A 15,813-nucleotide genomic window follows, 5' to 3' on the forward strand; every position below is an offset into this window, starting at 1 on the left:
CTTTGTCTAGTAAGTTCAAACCTGTATTTCCTTTTTTTTAATTTAGTTTTTTTTTTTTTTTTTTTTTTTTGTTATTGTACTTTAAGTTCTAGGGTACATGTGCACAACATGCAGGTTTGTTACATATATATACATGTGCCATGTTGGTGTGCTGCACCCATTAACTCGTCATTCACATTAGGTATTTCTCCTAATGCTATCCCTCCCCCCTCCCCCTACCCCACGACAGGCCCCAGTGTGTGATGTTCCCCTTCCTGTGTCCAAGTGATCTCATTGTTCAATTCCCACCTATGAGTGAGAACATGTGGTGTTTGGTCTTCTGTCCTTGCGATAGTTTGCTCAGAATGATGGTTTCCAGCTTCATCCATGTCCCTACAAAGGACCTGAACTCATCCTTTTTTATGGCTGCATAGTATTCCATGGTGTATATGTGCCACGTTTTCTTAATCCAGTCTATTATTGATGGGCATTTGGGTTGGTTCCAAGTCTTTGCTATTGTGAATAGTGCTGCAATAAACATACGTGTGCATGTGTCTTTATAGCAGCATGATTTATAATCCTTTGGGTGTACACCCAGTAATGGGATGGCTGGGTCAAATGGTATTTCTAGTTCTAGATCCTCGAGGAATCGCCATACTGTCTTCCACAATGGTTGAACTAGTTTACACTCCCACCAACAGTGTAAAAGCGTTCCTATTTCTCCACATCCTGTCCAGCATCTGTTGTTTCCTGACTTTTTGATGATCGCCATTCTAACTGGTGTGAGATGGTATCTCATTGTGGTTTTGATTTGCATTTCTCTGATGGCCAGTGATGAATAGCATTTTTCATGTGTATGTTGGCTGCATAAATGTCTTCTTTTGAGAAGTGTCTGTTCATATCCTTCACCTACTTTTTGATGGAATTGTTTGACTTTTTCTTGTAAATTTGTTTAAGTTCTTTGTAGATTCTGGATATTAGCCCTTTGTCAGATGCGTAGATTGTAAAAATTTTCTCCCATTCTCTAGGTTGCCTGTTCACTCTGATGGTAGTTTCTTTTGCTGTGCAGAAGCTCTTTAGTTTAATTAGATCCCATTTGTCTATTTTGGCTTTTGTTGCCATTGCTTTTGGTGTTTTAGTCATGAAGTCCTTGCCCATGCCTATGTCCTGAATGGTATTGCCTAGGTTTTCTTCTAGGGTTTTTTATGGTTTTGGGTCTAACATTTAAGCCTGTAATCCATCTTGAATTAATTTTTGTATAAGGTGTAAGGAAGGGATGCAGTTTCAGCTTTCTACGTATGGCTAGCCAATTTTCCCAGCACCATTTATTACATAGGGAATCCTTTCCCCATTTCTTGTTCTTGTCAGGTCAAACCTGTATTTCTTTAGGGTTGTTTCTAGAAATTTATATTTTTCCTTTGAAGGGCCATGTTTCCCTGTGTCTTTGTGTGCCTTGTGATATTTTGTTGACAACTGGTCATTTGAAGAAAAAAAAAAAAAAAGCCACTTCCCAGCCACTTTTTTGCAGACTGGCTCCATGTGGGGAAAGACCTTCAGTAGTTAGTCCAGTGTAAAGACCTAAGGTCTTACGCTTTTTGGGGTATACGTCTTCCTCGGATTTGTCTGTCTGGTTTTTTTATTTTTTCCAATTCCCCCATATACATGGCTGCTGTTACATGTATTAATTTCTCTAAGAGCCTTACTTCTGCTTCTTCACAGAGACTTAGCTGTTCTGCTGTTTTCCTCTGTGCCTACAGGCGTCTGCAGTTTTCATGCACTACAGCACTTGTCACTACCTTCTGCAACTTTCAGCCTGAGATCCAAAGTGTCCCAGCATTCCCATCTTAACTGAGTCAGGCAATGCAGAACCGTCCCTTGGGCAGCCTGCAGACATGCTTTTCTCTGTAACGAGGGAGAAAACTAGGAATTGGGTGGTCACTCTTTCTCTCCCATGGTATGCCAGGGAAAGGCTGGGGCAAGTGCAAGCGAGCACGGCGTGACATTTCCTATCATCTTCAGTGTGGCTTTTTCTTGATTGAGTGTTTGCTTGGTTGTTGCACGTACTTGACTGGTTTCCAGAGATTCCACAAGACCATTTTAATCAGTGTGTAGTTGTTTACTTGATATTTCCATGGGCGAACGGAGAGGCCATCTAACTGCCATCTAACTGATATCTAACTGATATCTAACTGATATCACCCTATCAAATGCTGCATATTTTAAAATGCTTTTTCTGCATCTGTTGAGATGATCATATATTTTTTCTTCGTTATACTATTAATTCTAGTATGGAGAATGCAGTCACTGATTTTAGTGTTAAACCTACTTTTCATTACCGGGATGGTCCCCATTTAGTCATGCAGTGTTACCTTTGTAATATATTGCTGCTGTACGCTAAAATATTAAGGATTTTTATGTCTATGTTCATGAGAAATACTGATCTATTGTTTTGTTACAGTGTCTTTGTTTCGACCTCAGGGTAATCCACTCTTACTATTATTTTTTGAGACAGGGTCTCCCTCTATTGCCCAGGCTGGAGTGCAGTGGCCAGTCATAGCTCACTGCAGCCTTGACCTCCTGGGCTCGGGCAGTCCTCCTGCCTCAGCCTCCTGTGTAGCTAGGACTGTAGGCGTGTACCACTGCAGCTGACTAATTTTGAAAATTTTTGTGGCAACGAGGTTTTCCTGTATTGTATTTCCTGTATTTCGTGTATTGCTGGTCTTGGACTCCTAGTCTCAAACTATCCTCCCACCTTGGCCTCCCAAAGTGCTAGGATAATAGGCATGGGCCACCACACTCGGCCTGCCCTTATTTTTCTTCCTGCAATGTTTAATTGAAGTCACTAGTGAAACTTTCTGGCCCTCAGATTTTCTTTGGGGTAAGTTTATAAATTGTAGGTTCATTTTTTAAAAATAGGTAGTTTCTATTGAGGTTCTCTGTTTCTTCTTGAGTCAATGTTAATAATTTTTGTCATGTAAAGAATTATCTATTCCATCTTTGTTGTCAAGTTTATTGATATAACATCCTTTAATCTTTCAGTATCTGTAGGATATGTAATGATGTCTTCTCTTTTATTTCTGACATTGGAATTTATGTCTTCTCCCTTTTTTCTCCCCCATGAACTGAGCAACAGTTTAACAAATTAAATTTGTTCAAATAGCCAGGTTTGGGGTTTATTGATTTTATCTGTTGGTTTGTGATTTAATTTTTGCTCTTTATGATTTTCTTTCTTCTACTTACTTTGTATTTAATTTGATCTTTCTTCCCCTAGTTCTTAAGCTGGTGACAAATACTTGCTCAGAGACCTTTCTTTATTTATAACATGAGACTTAAAGCTATAAATTTCCCTCAGTTGCTGCTTTATGTGCATCCCTTGAGTTTTGATACATTGTGTTTTTATTTAAATTTAGTAAAACAAATGTTACTAATTTTCCTTGTGATTTATTTTTTGACCATTGGTTATTTAGAAATGTGGTGTTTTTTGTTTTTTTTGTTTTGTTTTGTTTTGTTTTTTTTGAGACGGAGTCTCACTCTGTCGCCCAGGATGGAGTGCAGTGGCAGAATCTGGCTCACTGCAACCTCTGCCTCCCGGGTCCAAGTGATTCTCCTGCGTCAGCCTCCTGAGTAGCTAGGACCACAGACTCCCGCCACCACACCCAGCTAGTTTTTTGTGTTTTTAGTAGAGAAGTGGTTTTACCGTGTTAGCCAGGATGGTCTCGATCTCCTGACCTCGTGATCTGCCCACCTTGGCCTCCTAAAGTGCTGGGATTACAGGCGTGAACCACCGCGCCCAGCCTAGAAATGTGTTTTTAAATTAACAAATATTTGAGGCTTTTCCAGATATCTTTCTGTTACTGATGTATAATTTAATTTTGTTGTGTCTGATTATATATTTGTATTATTTCAGTCTTCTCAAATTCACTGAGAATTGTTTTATGGTTCTGAATTTGGTCTGTTTCAGTAATTGTTCCATGTAAACTTCAAAGTAATGTTGGGTGGAATATTTTCTAAATGTCAGTTGGGTTAAGATGGTTGATAATTATTGAAGACTGTGGCGGATCTGAGATTTTTTTTTCCTTCCTTTTTGGAGGGTGACAGGTTAGACTGCCAGTGTTTCATGCATGCTGGCTGAAGACATAGGACTTCTGGGTCAGAGACAAAGGGTTTTACAGTCACAGCACAGCAAGCCACAAGAGCTTGGTGTATCTGCTCCCTGGAAGACCTATGGGAGAGATGCAGAGAGTCCTAGGTAAATACTGTGCACACGTGGATTTGTGTCACAGCTGAGGAACCTACAGCTTGCATTGCTCAAATCTTTTATAATAGGCTGCAGGCAAACTTCCTTTTACCTGGAGGAAGGCATTATTTTTGTTATTGGACAGTTAACCAACCTGTCTGTTTCTTCTGAATGAGACCCTGTCTCTTTTCCAAAGGGGTTGGCTGTACAAATATCATTGAAAAGATGGTCTGGAGCAAAAGCAGGAATGCAGCAGACCGTGGAGAACTGTCTCCCAGTAATAGTGTTGTTCAGGTCCCTGTAGTCTTCTGATTTTCTGTCTGTTTTTATCAATCTCCTAAGAGATGATATTGAAGCCTCCAATTACGAGTTATTAATTGCTATTTGCAATTCTGTCATTTTTTCTTTTATTTGTTTCTAAGCTCTGTTACTGGGTATAAACACATTTAGAATTGTTACATCTTCTTGATGAATTGGCCCTTTTATCATTGTGAAACCTCTTTTTTCCTGGTAATACTTTTTGTTCTTAAGTCTGCTTTGTCTGACATTAAAACAGCAGTAACAACAATAACAGTTTTCTTTTGATTACTGTTTGCAGGGTACATCCTTTTAACCTATTTGTGTCTTTATATTGAAAGTGGGTTTCTCATAGGTAGCATATGGTTTTTGGTTTTATCTAATGTGACAACTGCTGCCTTTTCATCTAGTGTGTAAAACATTGCTATGTAATGTAATTATTGACATGGCTGGTTTAAATCATTAATACTAATTGCTATTGTTAAGTAACAAGCCATTCCAAAATTAGTGAATAAAATAATAATCCTTTTAATGCCTTTTTGGATTCTGGGTCAGGAACTCCACTACACAGTGTAATGGGCCTCCACTGGGAAGACTTGCATGCTGGCAGGATTCAGCATCTGGGGCTGGAGTCATCTCAGTGCTTACTCCCTAGTTTTCCTGATGTTAGTTGATACTGTCAGCTGGTTCCTCAAATGAGGCTGTCATCTGGAACCCACGGCTTCTACACGGGGCTTCTTGGCTTCCTCACAGCATCATGGCTGGCTTTCTTGAGAGTGTCCCCAAGAGAACCAGGCAGAAGCTACATAGCCTTTTGTAACCAACCCTCAGAAGTCAGAGTTACTGCACTCTGTCAGCGGGAGCAGTCATACCACCCCACCCAGATTCAAGGGAAGGGATCCGACACTCTACCTCTCAGGGGGAGGAGTAGGAAAGATCTTTAACAGCAGACTTCAAAACTGCCACATCTAGCACCTTGCTGTTTTCTATTTTTATCATCTGTTCTTTGTTCTTTCCTCCTCTCTCGTGTCCTCCTCACTCTCTCTCACCATCCCCCTCTCTCCATCTCCCTCTTCTCCTCTCCTCCCCCTTCTTCCCTCCCTTTCTTGTTTCTCCTTTCACCTCTTCAGAGACCATATAAACTGCTCTCTGCTCCCCTAAGAGAGGCTCTTGTTTTTCAGGAATTTAATTCTTTTACATTTCTTTGCATCCTCAGATGCAAAGTGGTTTACCCATTTTGTCTAGTTATTACTGCAGAGGCAGTTACCCATTTTGTCTAGTTACTACTGCAGAGGCAGTGATCTGTGTCCGAACTGTGAGAGGTAGCTTTGTCTTTGAACTGGTAAGTTGACACCATTTAATTTTTCAAAATTACTGCTAGTTTGGAACTCTTTTTTATAACCAAATTTATTATTTCATTTTTGACCTATTTTTAATGTTTCTTTTAAACTTTTTATTATATATTTTTTGTGTGGTAAAATGCACATAAAATTTGTTATCTTAACCATTTCTGAACATACAGCTCATTGGTATTGAGTACATTCATATTGTTGTGCAGCTGTCCCTACCATCCGTCTTCAGAACTCTCTTCATACTGTGAAACAGTACCGTTCAGCAGTAATGCTGCCTTTCCTCTGCCCCGGCACCACCATTCTGCGTTCTGTCTCTGTAATTTTTGACTACTCTGAGTACCTCATATAAGCGGAGTCACACAGCGTTTGTCTTTCTGTGTCTGACCTCCTCCACTAAGCATAAAGGGTTCACGCATGTTCCAGCATAAGCCAGCATTTCCTTCCTTTTTAAGACTGAGTAAAATTCCCTTGTGTGACTAGACCATATTTTGCTTATCCATTCATCGGTCGGTGGACACTTGGGCTGCTTCTACAGTTTAGCTGTTTGTGGATAATGCTGCTGGGAACATGGGTGTACAAATATCTCTTCAAGATCCTGCTCTCAGTTCTTTGGAGTATAAACCCAGAAGTGGAATTGCTGGATCATCTAGTAATTGTATTTTTAGTTTTTAAATGTGACTATTGTTTTTAGAGACAGGTCTTGCTGTGTTGCCCCGGCTAGAGTGCAGCAGTGTCATCCTGGCTCACTGTAGTCTCAACCTCTTGGGCTCAGCCGGTCTTCCCACCCCAGCCTCTGGAGTAGCTGGGACTACAGGCACCACCATGCCCAGCTAATTTTCCAGTTTTTTTCCTGTCGAAATAGAGCCTTGCTTTGTTCCCCAGGCTGTTCTCAACTCTCGGCTTTAAGCAGTCCTCCCGCCTTGGCCTCCCATACTGCTGGGGTTACTAGTGTGAGCCACAACACCTGGCCTATTTTCTGTTTTTTTTTCGTAGTAGCTATCCTAATGAATGTAATGTAGCATCACATTGTAATAGTTTTGAGTTGCATTTTTCTAATGATTCATGGTGTCGAACATCTTTTTATGTGCTTGTTAGCTATTTGTATGTCATTTTTGGAGAAATGTCTATTCAGTCCATCTATTGTTCAGTTGTGTTGTTTGGTTTTTATTGTTGAGTTTTAGTGCTTTATGCATTCTGGGTATTAATCCCTTATCCTGGTATATGATTTGCAGATATTTTCTCCCATTCTTTGGATTGCCTATTTACTATATCCCTAGTGTCTTTTGAAAGTTTTCAATTTGGACTGTTTGATTTGCCTATTGTTTTCTTTTCTTGCCCATGCCTTTGGTGTCATACCGAGAAATCATTGCCAAATCTATTGTCATAAAGCTTTTGCCCGATGTTTTCTTCTAAGAATGTTATAGTTTTAGGTCTTCAGTGTAAGCCATGGATGCATTTTGAGTTAATATTTGTATATGGGGCTAGGTGAGGGCACACAGTTGCATTCTTTTCCATATGGATGTTCAGAATTTCCCACCATCATTTGTTGAAAAGGCTGTCTTCTCCCATTGAATGACCTTGGCACCCTTGTTAAAAATCATTCGACCAGATACGCAGGGTTTGTTATTGGACTCTGTAGTCTGTTCTGCTGATCTGGGTGTCCGTCTTTATGCCTGGACCACACTGTTTTTATTACTGTAGCTTTTTAGTGAGTTTGAAATCAGGAAGTGTGAGCCTTCTAGCTTAGTTCTTCTTGGGATTGTTTTGGTTATTCTAACTCTTGATTGATGGTTTTTACTCCTTCCTTTTGTCTCTACTTTTTGCTGATTAGGTATGTCTTTTTATCTCTTGCTGGCTGCTCTAGGGCAGCAATGTCCTATAGAAAAATAATGTGAGCCACAATTATGAGCCCCATATTTCCCATTAGCAACACTAAAACTTCAAAAGAAAGAAATGAAATGAATTATAAAAACATTTTATTTAACCCAGTGTAATGAAAGTGTCATTGCAACGTGGTCAAAATAAACAGAATGAGAGACTTTGTTCTTCGTCTCGTACTAAATCTTTGAAAGTCAGTGTGTAAGTTGTGGCACATCTCACTTCAGACAAACCACATTTCAAGCTTTCATTTGCCCGTGTGGTCAGTGGCTACTGTGTTGGGAAGCACAGCTCTAGGATTTATAATGTTGATATTTTGCCTAATACATGACTGCAAATATTACTTGAAAATAGAGCACATAACATATGTGTATGCTATTAGAACCTCAGCACAGTCAACAGCCACATCTCCTCTCCCTTCTGTTGATCCTAGTGCTGCATTTACTTCTAAACATTTTATAAACCTACAGTATATTATTTATTTAGTTTTAAACAAAATTACTGTTTTAACAAAATTGACAAGTAAGGAAAAAGTCTTTTCTGTTTACCCACAGATTCTCTCTTTTCAGCGCTCTCCCTTTCTTCCTGCAGATACATGTTTCCATGTGATGGCACTTTCCCTCCTCTTGAGCTTCCCTTACCATTGCTTGGAGTGCATGTCTGCTGCTGACAAATTTTCTCAGCTTTGGTTTGCCTGAAAGAGGCCTCATTTCACCTTCAGTTTTGCATGATAGATTTCTAATTTGACAGTTTTTTTCTTTGCTATTTGGTACTTTAAAGAGGTAATTCCATTACCTCTGTCTTGCATAGTTTCTGAGAAGGCTGTTGTCATTTTTGTCTTTGCTCATCTGTGTCTTTTTCTACTTAGGCTGCTTTTCGGAATTTTTTCTTTATCATAGACGTTCAGAAGATTTATCATAGATGTTCAGAAGATTGTGATGTGCCATGGTGTGGTTTTCTTTCTGTTCATCCTGGTTGGAGTCTTTCGAGATTCCTGTATTTGTGCATTTACAGTTTTCATCAAATTTGGAAAAAATTTAGTTGTCATTCCTTTAAGTGCTTCTTCTGTCATGTGCCCCCTTTCCTAGGACTTGAATTCTGTCAGTGTTAACCTGCTTGAGGTTTTCCCAAAGATCACTGAGGTTCTTGTCATAATTTTACCCATCTTTTTTCTCTCTGCTTCCTTTTGGATAGTTTTATTACTATGTCTTTAAATTTCTAAAGATTTTTCTTTTAAAAAAAGGTTTAAAGAAAGGACAATTTTAAATCTTTCTTTAAGTCTCTCTCCTGAAGTATTTAATCTGCTTAATTTTGCTTTGTTGTGTTTTTTATTTCATATATTGTATTCTATATCTGTAGAAGCTGTGACTGGTTCTGTTTTTTTTTTTTTTTTCCATTCATTTCTCTCCTGATTATGTTTTTCTCTAAATACCTGTAATACATGTAATTGTTTAAGGTCTTTGCTGCTTCCCTCATCTCTGCCATTTCCAGCCTGCTTCCTTACGCTGCTTTCCATTGTGGTTATGGGTCATAGGTTCCTGCTTCGGAGCATGCCCAGTAACTTTTTATTAGATGCCAGGTGTTGTGAACATTGCACTGGGGAAGGTTTTCATGATGTTGTCTTCTTTTAGAGAGAGTGTTGTTTTATCCCAGCAGACATTTATGTTTTGTCGATTAGGTCTATCCTTTCCAGGCTTGTTTGTAAACGTTGTTGGGGCGGGTCTATAGTAGCCTTTCTCCAGGGCTAATTTTATCTGCCCTTGTGGAGTTTCACCTACATATGCACAGATTATTATTCAGCCAAAAACTCAGAGCCCCCATGTTGATTTCCGGAGCCTTTTCTCTATCTGGTTTCCTTCTTGGCTCTCAAATTCTAGCTGCCTTTGCCTTATCAAACTCCAGTGTCGGCCTCCTTAACTCAGTGAAACTTCTGCACTCTGCTCACGTGCTCTGCTCACGATGGCTCTCCAGCCCTGGTTCAGAAAGTGCACCCAGGCAGAAAGCCAGGCCAGTCATAGCGCTTCCCTCATTGGTTTTTCTGCTTTCAGGATCACAGTCTCATGCTGCCTGTTGTCAAGTGTCTGAAAATATTTTGTTCAGTTTTCTAGTTTCCTGAGCAGGAGGATACATATAATAGCTTGCTAGGGTTAGAAGTCCTGAAGATAACTGGAGTGCTTTAAAATCCTTTGAAAAAATTGGTAAGGCTTCAGGAAATTTTTAAGTAGTTTTAGAGGTGAGTATATATATTAATATGCTGCTTGACCTTGGTAAAATTAACATTTTCAGGTTACAAAGATCTGTTGTAAGCTGTCCTCTTAGTATATATAGATAGAGTCTATGTTATATATATGACGTGTGTTCCGAGTCTCCATTCTGTCATAATTGCCATTTGTTAAGATTGTTAAGGTGAAAAAAATTGTTGGGCATCTAAATCAGATTGAAAAGGAGTTATACCAAATTGAGACTGAATTTTGGAACAGCTATGCCAAGTACTCTACAACATAACTAATTGCCTGGGTTCAAATCCTGGTGAGTGGCTTATTAGCTTATTAGCTTGTGCAAGTCATATAACTTTTCAAAATTACAGTTTTCCATCTGTAGTGACAAAATAACTTTACCACCTTGTAGGATTGTTGGGAGGATTAAGTGATTATTTACGTATATATTTTGTGTGTGTGTGTGTGTGTGTGTGTGTGTGTGGAAAGCTTTTAGAACAATGCCTGATGTTATGTCCTCAATAAATGTTAATTATTGTCATTGTTGTGATTGTCATTGTTAGGGAACTGAGTTTCTGATTAAGGTAAGGTTTATTAAGTCTGAAATTTTTTTTTTTTTTACCATTTTAATTGAGACTTCTCTTGCTTTTTTAACCAAGTATATCATTTTATAATTTAAAGAATAACAACACATATCTATCATCCAGTGTTAGGAATAGAATGTTACTGATATGTTCAATATCATTCACATAACTGTCCCTGCTCACATATCCTATTCTCTCTTCCTGTCTTGAATTTTCTATTTATTGTTGCCTTGCTTTCCTAAAAATAGTTTTGCTATGTATTGATTTAGTCATAAATAATATGTATTAATTTTTCCTGTTGCTAAAGTTTCATGGAGATATAATGACATGTGTTCTTCTGCCACCTGCTTGTTTGCTCGCTGGTGTATGTTCCTGAGATTTGTTCGTGTTGGCGCATGTAGTCATGTGCATTCATTGTTGGTGCGTGTGGTCGTGTGCATTCATTGTTGGTGCATGTGGTAGTGTGCATTCATTGTCGGTGCGTGTAGTCGTGTGCATTCATTGTCGGTGCATGTCGTCGTGTGCATTCATTGTCGGCGCGTGTGGTCGTGTGCATTCATTGTCGGTGCGTGTGGTCGTCGTGTGCATTCATTGTTGGTGCGTGTGGTCGTCGTGTGCATTCATTGTCGGTGCGTGTCGTCGTGTGCATTCATTGGTGCGTGTCGTCGTGTGCATTCATTGTTGGTGCAGGTCGTCGTGTGCATTCATTGTTGGTGCGTGTGGTTGTGTGCATTCATTGTTGGTGCGTGTGGTCATGTGCATTCATTGTTGGTGCGTGTGGTCGTCGTGTGCATTCATTGTTGGTGCGTGTGGTCGTCGTGTGCATTCATCGTTGGTGCGTGTCGTGTGCATCCATTGTTGGTGCGTGTGGTCATCGTGTGCATTCATTGTTGGTGCAGGTCGTCGTGTGCATTCATTGTTGGTGCGTGTGGTCGTGTGCATTCATTGGTGCGTGTCGTGTGCATTCATTGTTGGTGCAGGTCGTCGTGTGCATTCATTGTTGGTGCGTGTGGTCGTCGTGTGCATTCATTGTTGGTGCGTGTCATCGTGTGCATTCATTGTCGGTGCGTGTGGTCATCGTATGCATTCATTGTTGGTGCAGGTCGTCATGTGCATTCATTGTTGGTGCGTGTGGTCGTGTGCATTCATTGTTGGGGCGTGTGGTCGTCGTGTGCATTCATTGTTGGTGCGTGTCGTCGTGTGCATTCATTGTTGGTGCGTGTGGTCATCGTGTGCATTCATTGTTGGTGCGGATCGTCGTGTGCATTCATTGGTGCGTGTGGTCGTGTGCATTCATTGGTGCGTCGTCGTGTGCATTCATTGTTGGTGCAGGTCGTCGTGTGCATTCATTGTTGGTGCGTGTCGTCGTGTGCATTCATTGTTGGTGCGTGTGGTCGTCGTGTGCATTCATTGTTGGTGCGTGTGGTCGTGTGCATTCATTGTTGGTGCATGTGGTCATCGTGTGCATTCATTGTTGGTGCAGGTCGTCGTGTGCATTCATTGTCGGCGCGTGTGGTCGTGTGCATTCATTGTCGGTGCGTGTGATCGTCGTGTGCATTCATTGTCGGTGCGTGTGGTCATGTGCATTCATTGTTGGCGCGTGTGGTCGTGTTGGTGCGTGTGGTCGTGTTGGTGCGTGTGGTTGTGTGCATTCATTGGTGCGTGTGGTCGTCGTGTGCATTCATTGTCGGTGCGTGTGGTGGTCGTCTGCATTCATTGTTGGTGCATGTGGTCGTCGTGTGCATTCATTGTCGGTGCATGTGGTCGTCATGTGCATTCATTGTCGGTGCGTGTGGTCGTCATGTGCATTCATTGTCGGTGCGTGTGGTCGTCGTGTGCATTCATTGTCGGTGCGTGTGGTGGTCGTCTGCATTCCTTGTCGGTGCGTGTGGTCGTCGTGTGCATTCATTGTCGGTGCATGTGGTCGTCATGTGCATTCATTGTCGGTGCGTGTGGTCGTCATGTGCATTCATTGTCGGTGCGTGTGGTTGTCGTGTGCATTCATTGTCGGTGCGTGTGGTCGTGTGCGTTCATTGTCGGTGCGTGTGGTCGTGTGCATTCATTGTCGGCGCGTGTGGTCGTCGTGTGCATTCATTGTCGGCGCGTGTGGTCGTCGTGTGCATTCATTGTCGGCGCGTGTGGTCGTCGTGTGCATTCATTGTCGGCGCGTGTGGTCGTCGTGTGCATTCATTGTCGGCGCGTGTGGTCGTGTGCATTCATTGTCGTTGCGTGTGGTCGTCGTGTGAATTCATTGTCGGCGCGTGTGGTCGTGTGCGTTCATTGTCGGCGCGTGTGGTCGTGTGCATTCGTTGTCGGCGCGTGTGGTCGTCGTGTGCATTCGTTGTCGGCGCGTGTGGTCGTCGTGTGCATTCGTTGTCGGCGCGTGTGGTCGTCGTGTGCATTCGTTGTCGGCGCGTGTGGTCGTCGTGTGCATTCGTTGTCGGCGCGTGTGGTCGTCGTGTGCATTCGTTGTCGGCGCGTGTGGTCGTCGTGTGCATTCGTTGTCGGCGCGTGTGGTCGTCGTGTGAATTCATTGTCGGCGCGTGTGGTCGTCGTGTGCATTCATTGTCGGTGCGTGTGGTCGTGTGCATTCGTTGTCGGCGCGTGTGGTCGTCGTGTGCATTCGTTGTCGGCGCGTGTGGTCGTCGTGTGCATTCGTTGTCGGCGCGTGTGGTCGTCGTGTGCATTCGTTGTCGGCGCGTGTGGTCGTCGTGTGCATTCGTTGTCGGCGCGTGTGGTCGTCGTGTGAATTCGTTGTCGGCGCGTGTGGTCGTGTGCATTCATTGTCGGCGCGTGTGGTCGTCGTGTGCATTCGTTGTCGGCGCGTGTGGTCGTGTGCATTCGTTTTCGGCGCGTGTGGTCGTGTGCATTCATTGTCAGCGCGTGTGGTCGTCGTGTGCATTCATTGTCGGCGCGTGTGGTCGTGTGCATTCATCGTCGGTGTGTGTGGTCGTCGTGTGCATTCATCGTCGGCGCGTGTGGTCGTGTGCATTCATCGTCGGTGCGTGTGGTCTTCGTGTGCATTCATTGTCGGCGGGTGTGATCGTCGTGTGCATTCATTGTCGGCGCGTGTGGTCGTGTGCATTCATTGTCGGCGCGTGTGGTCGTGTGCATTCACTGTCGGCGCGTGTGGTCGTCGTGTGCATTCATTGTCGGTGCGTGTGGTCGTCGTGTGCATTCATTGTCGGTGCGTGTGGTCGTCCTGTGTCGGTGCGTGTGCTCGTGTGCAATCACTGTCGGTGCGTGTGGTCGTCGTGTGCAATCACTGTCGGTGCGTGTGGTCGTCGTGTGCATTCATTGTCGGCGCGTGTGGTCGTTGTGTGCATTCATTGTCGGTGCGTGTGGTCGTGTGCATTCATTGTCGGCGCGTATGGTCGTCGTGTGAATTCATTGTCGGCGCGTGTGGTCGTCGTGTGAATTCATTGTCGGTGCGTGTGGTCGTCGTGTGCATTCATTGTCGGTGCGTGTGGTCGTCGTGTGCATTCATTGTCGGTGCGTGTGGTCGTCGTGTGAATTCATTGTCGGCGCGTGTGGTCGTGTGCATTCATTGTCGGCGCGTGTGGTCGTCGTGTGCATTCATTGTCGGCGCGTGTGGTGGTCGTGTGCATTCATTGGTGCATGTGGTCGTCGTGTGCATTCATTGTCGGTGGTGTGGTCGTCGTGTGCATTCATTGTCGGTGCGTGTGGTCGTCGTGTGCATTCATTGTCGGCGCGTGTGGTCGTGTGCATTCATTGTCGGCGCGTGTGGTCGTCGTGTGCATTCCTTGTCGGCGCGTGTGGTCGTCGTGTGCATTCATTGTCGGCGCGTGTGGTCGTCGTGTGCATTCATTGTCGGCGCGTGTGGTCGTCGTGTGCATTCGTTGTCGGCGCGTGTGGTCGTCGTGTGCATTCGTTGTCGGCGCGTGTGGTCGTCGTGTGCATTCGTTGTCGGCGCGTGTGGTCGTCGTGTGCATTCCTTGTCGGCGCGTGTGGTGGTCGTGTGCATTCATTGTCGGCGCGTGTGGTGGTCGTGTGCATTCATTGGTGCATGTGGTCGTCGTGTGCATTCATTGTCGGCGCGTGTGGTCTTCGTGTGCATTCATTGTCGGCGGTGTGGTCGTCGTGTGCATTCATTGTCGGCGCGTGTGGTCGTCGTGTGCATTCATTGTCGGCGCGTGTGGTCGTCGTGTGCATTCCTTGTCGGTGCGTGTGGTCGTCGTGTGCATTCATTGTCGGTGCGTGTGGTCGTCGTGTGCATTCATTGTTGGTGCGTGTGGTCGTCGTGTGCATTCATTGGTGCGTGTCGTCGTGTGTATTCATTGTTGGTGCAGGTCGTCGTGTGCATTCATTGTTGGTGCGTGTGGTCGTGTGCATTCTTTGTTGGTGCGTGTGGTCATGTGTATTCATTGTTGGTGCGTGTGGTCGTCGTGTGCATTCATCGTTGGTGCGTGTCGTCGTGTGCATCCATTGTTGGTGCGTGTGGTCATCGTGTGCATTCATTGTTGGTGCAGGTCGTCGTGTGCATTCATTGTTGGTGCGTGTGGTCGTGTGCATTCATTGGTGCGTGTCGTGTGCATTCATTGTTGGTGCAGGTCGTCGTGTGCATTGATTGTTGGTGCGTGTGGTCGTGTGCATTCATTGTTGGTGCGTGTGGTCGTCGTGTGCATTCATTGTTGGTGCGTGTCGTCGTGTGCATTCATTGTCGGTGCGTGTGGTCATCGTATGCATTTATTGTTGGTGCAGGTCGTGTGCATTCATTGTCGGTGCGTGTGGTCGTCGTGTGCATTCATTGTTGGTGCGTGTGGTCGTCGTGTGCATTCATTGTTGGTGCGTGTGGTCGTCGTGTGCATTCATTGTTGGTGCGTGTGGTCGTTGTGTGCATTCATTGTTGGTGCGTGTGGTTGTGTGCATTCATTGTTGGTGCGTGTGGTCGTCGTGTGCATTCATTTGTGCCAGGGTGGAGTGTGTTAATCTCCAGGTTCTGCTGTCAGAAATGGTAGAGCTCTGAATATTTCTGTGCGGATTTCCTGGTGTACATGTGCAAGAGTCTCTCTGGGTGTATATCTGGATGCAGACATTCCAGGTTATAATCTTTAGCAGGCTGCCCGCTGGAGCAGGCCAGAGTGGAAGTCGGTTATTACATGGCCAGGCAAGGGGTTATGAGGGCTTGAACCAGAGTGATTACCTTGGGATGGAGGGAAGCAGATGAATTGGAGATTTTGTCTGGAAATATAATCAATAGATATTGATGGTGTATTTTATAAAGGGGGCCAGATGAGAAAGAACATCAA

The 15,813-nt window shown here is 43.8% G+C and overlaps 1 protein-coding gene across 48 annotated transcripts in view; it reads left to right on the forward strand.

Annotated features, from left to right (window-relative positions):
• FANCC (FA complementation group C) overlaps positions 1-15,813 on the forward strand; it is a 221,913-nt gene that overhangs the window by 94,685 nt on the left and 111,415 nt on the right. For 2 of the 48 annotated variants that reach the window (XM_074018045.1, XM_074018041.1), the window contains exon 1: positions 9,842-9,976. The exons of the other annotated variants lie outside the window; for them this stretch is intronic. The gene's annotated coding sequence lies outside the window, so the exon portion shown is untranslated. Of the gene's footprint in view, positions 1-9,841; positions 9,977-15,813 lie in introns of those variants that run through there. 48 annotated transcript variants of the gene reach the window in all.

This window comes from Macaca fascicularis, chromosome 15, assembly GCF_037993035.2.
Source record: "Macaca fascicularis isolate 582-1 chromosome 15, T2T-MFA8v1.1".
In the NCBI taxonomy this organism is placed as follows: Eukaryota; Metazoa; Chordata; class Mammalia; order Primates; family Cercopithecidae; genus Macaca; species Macaca fascicularis.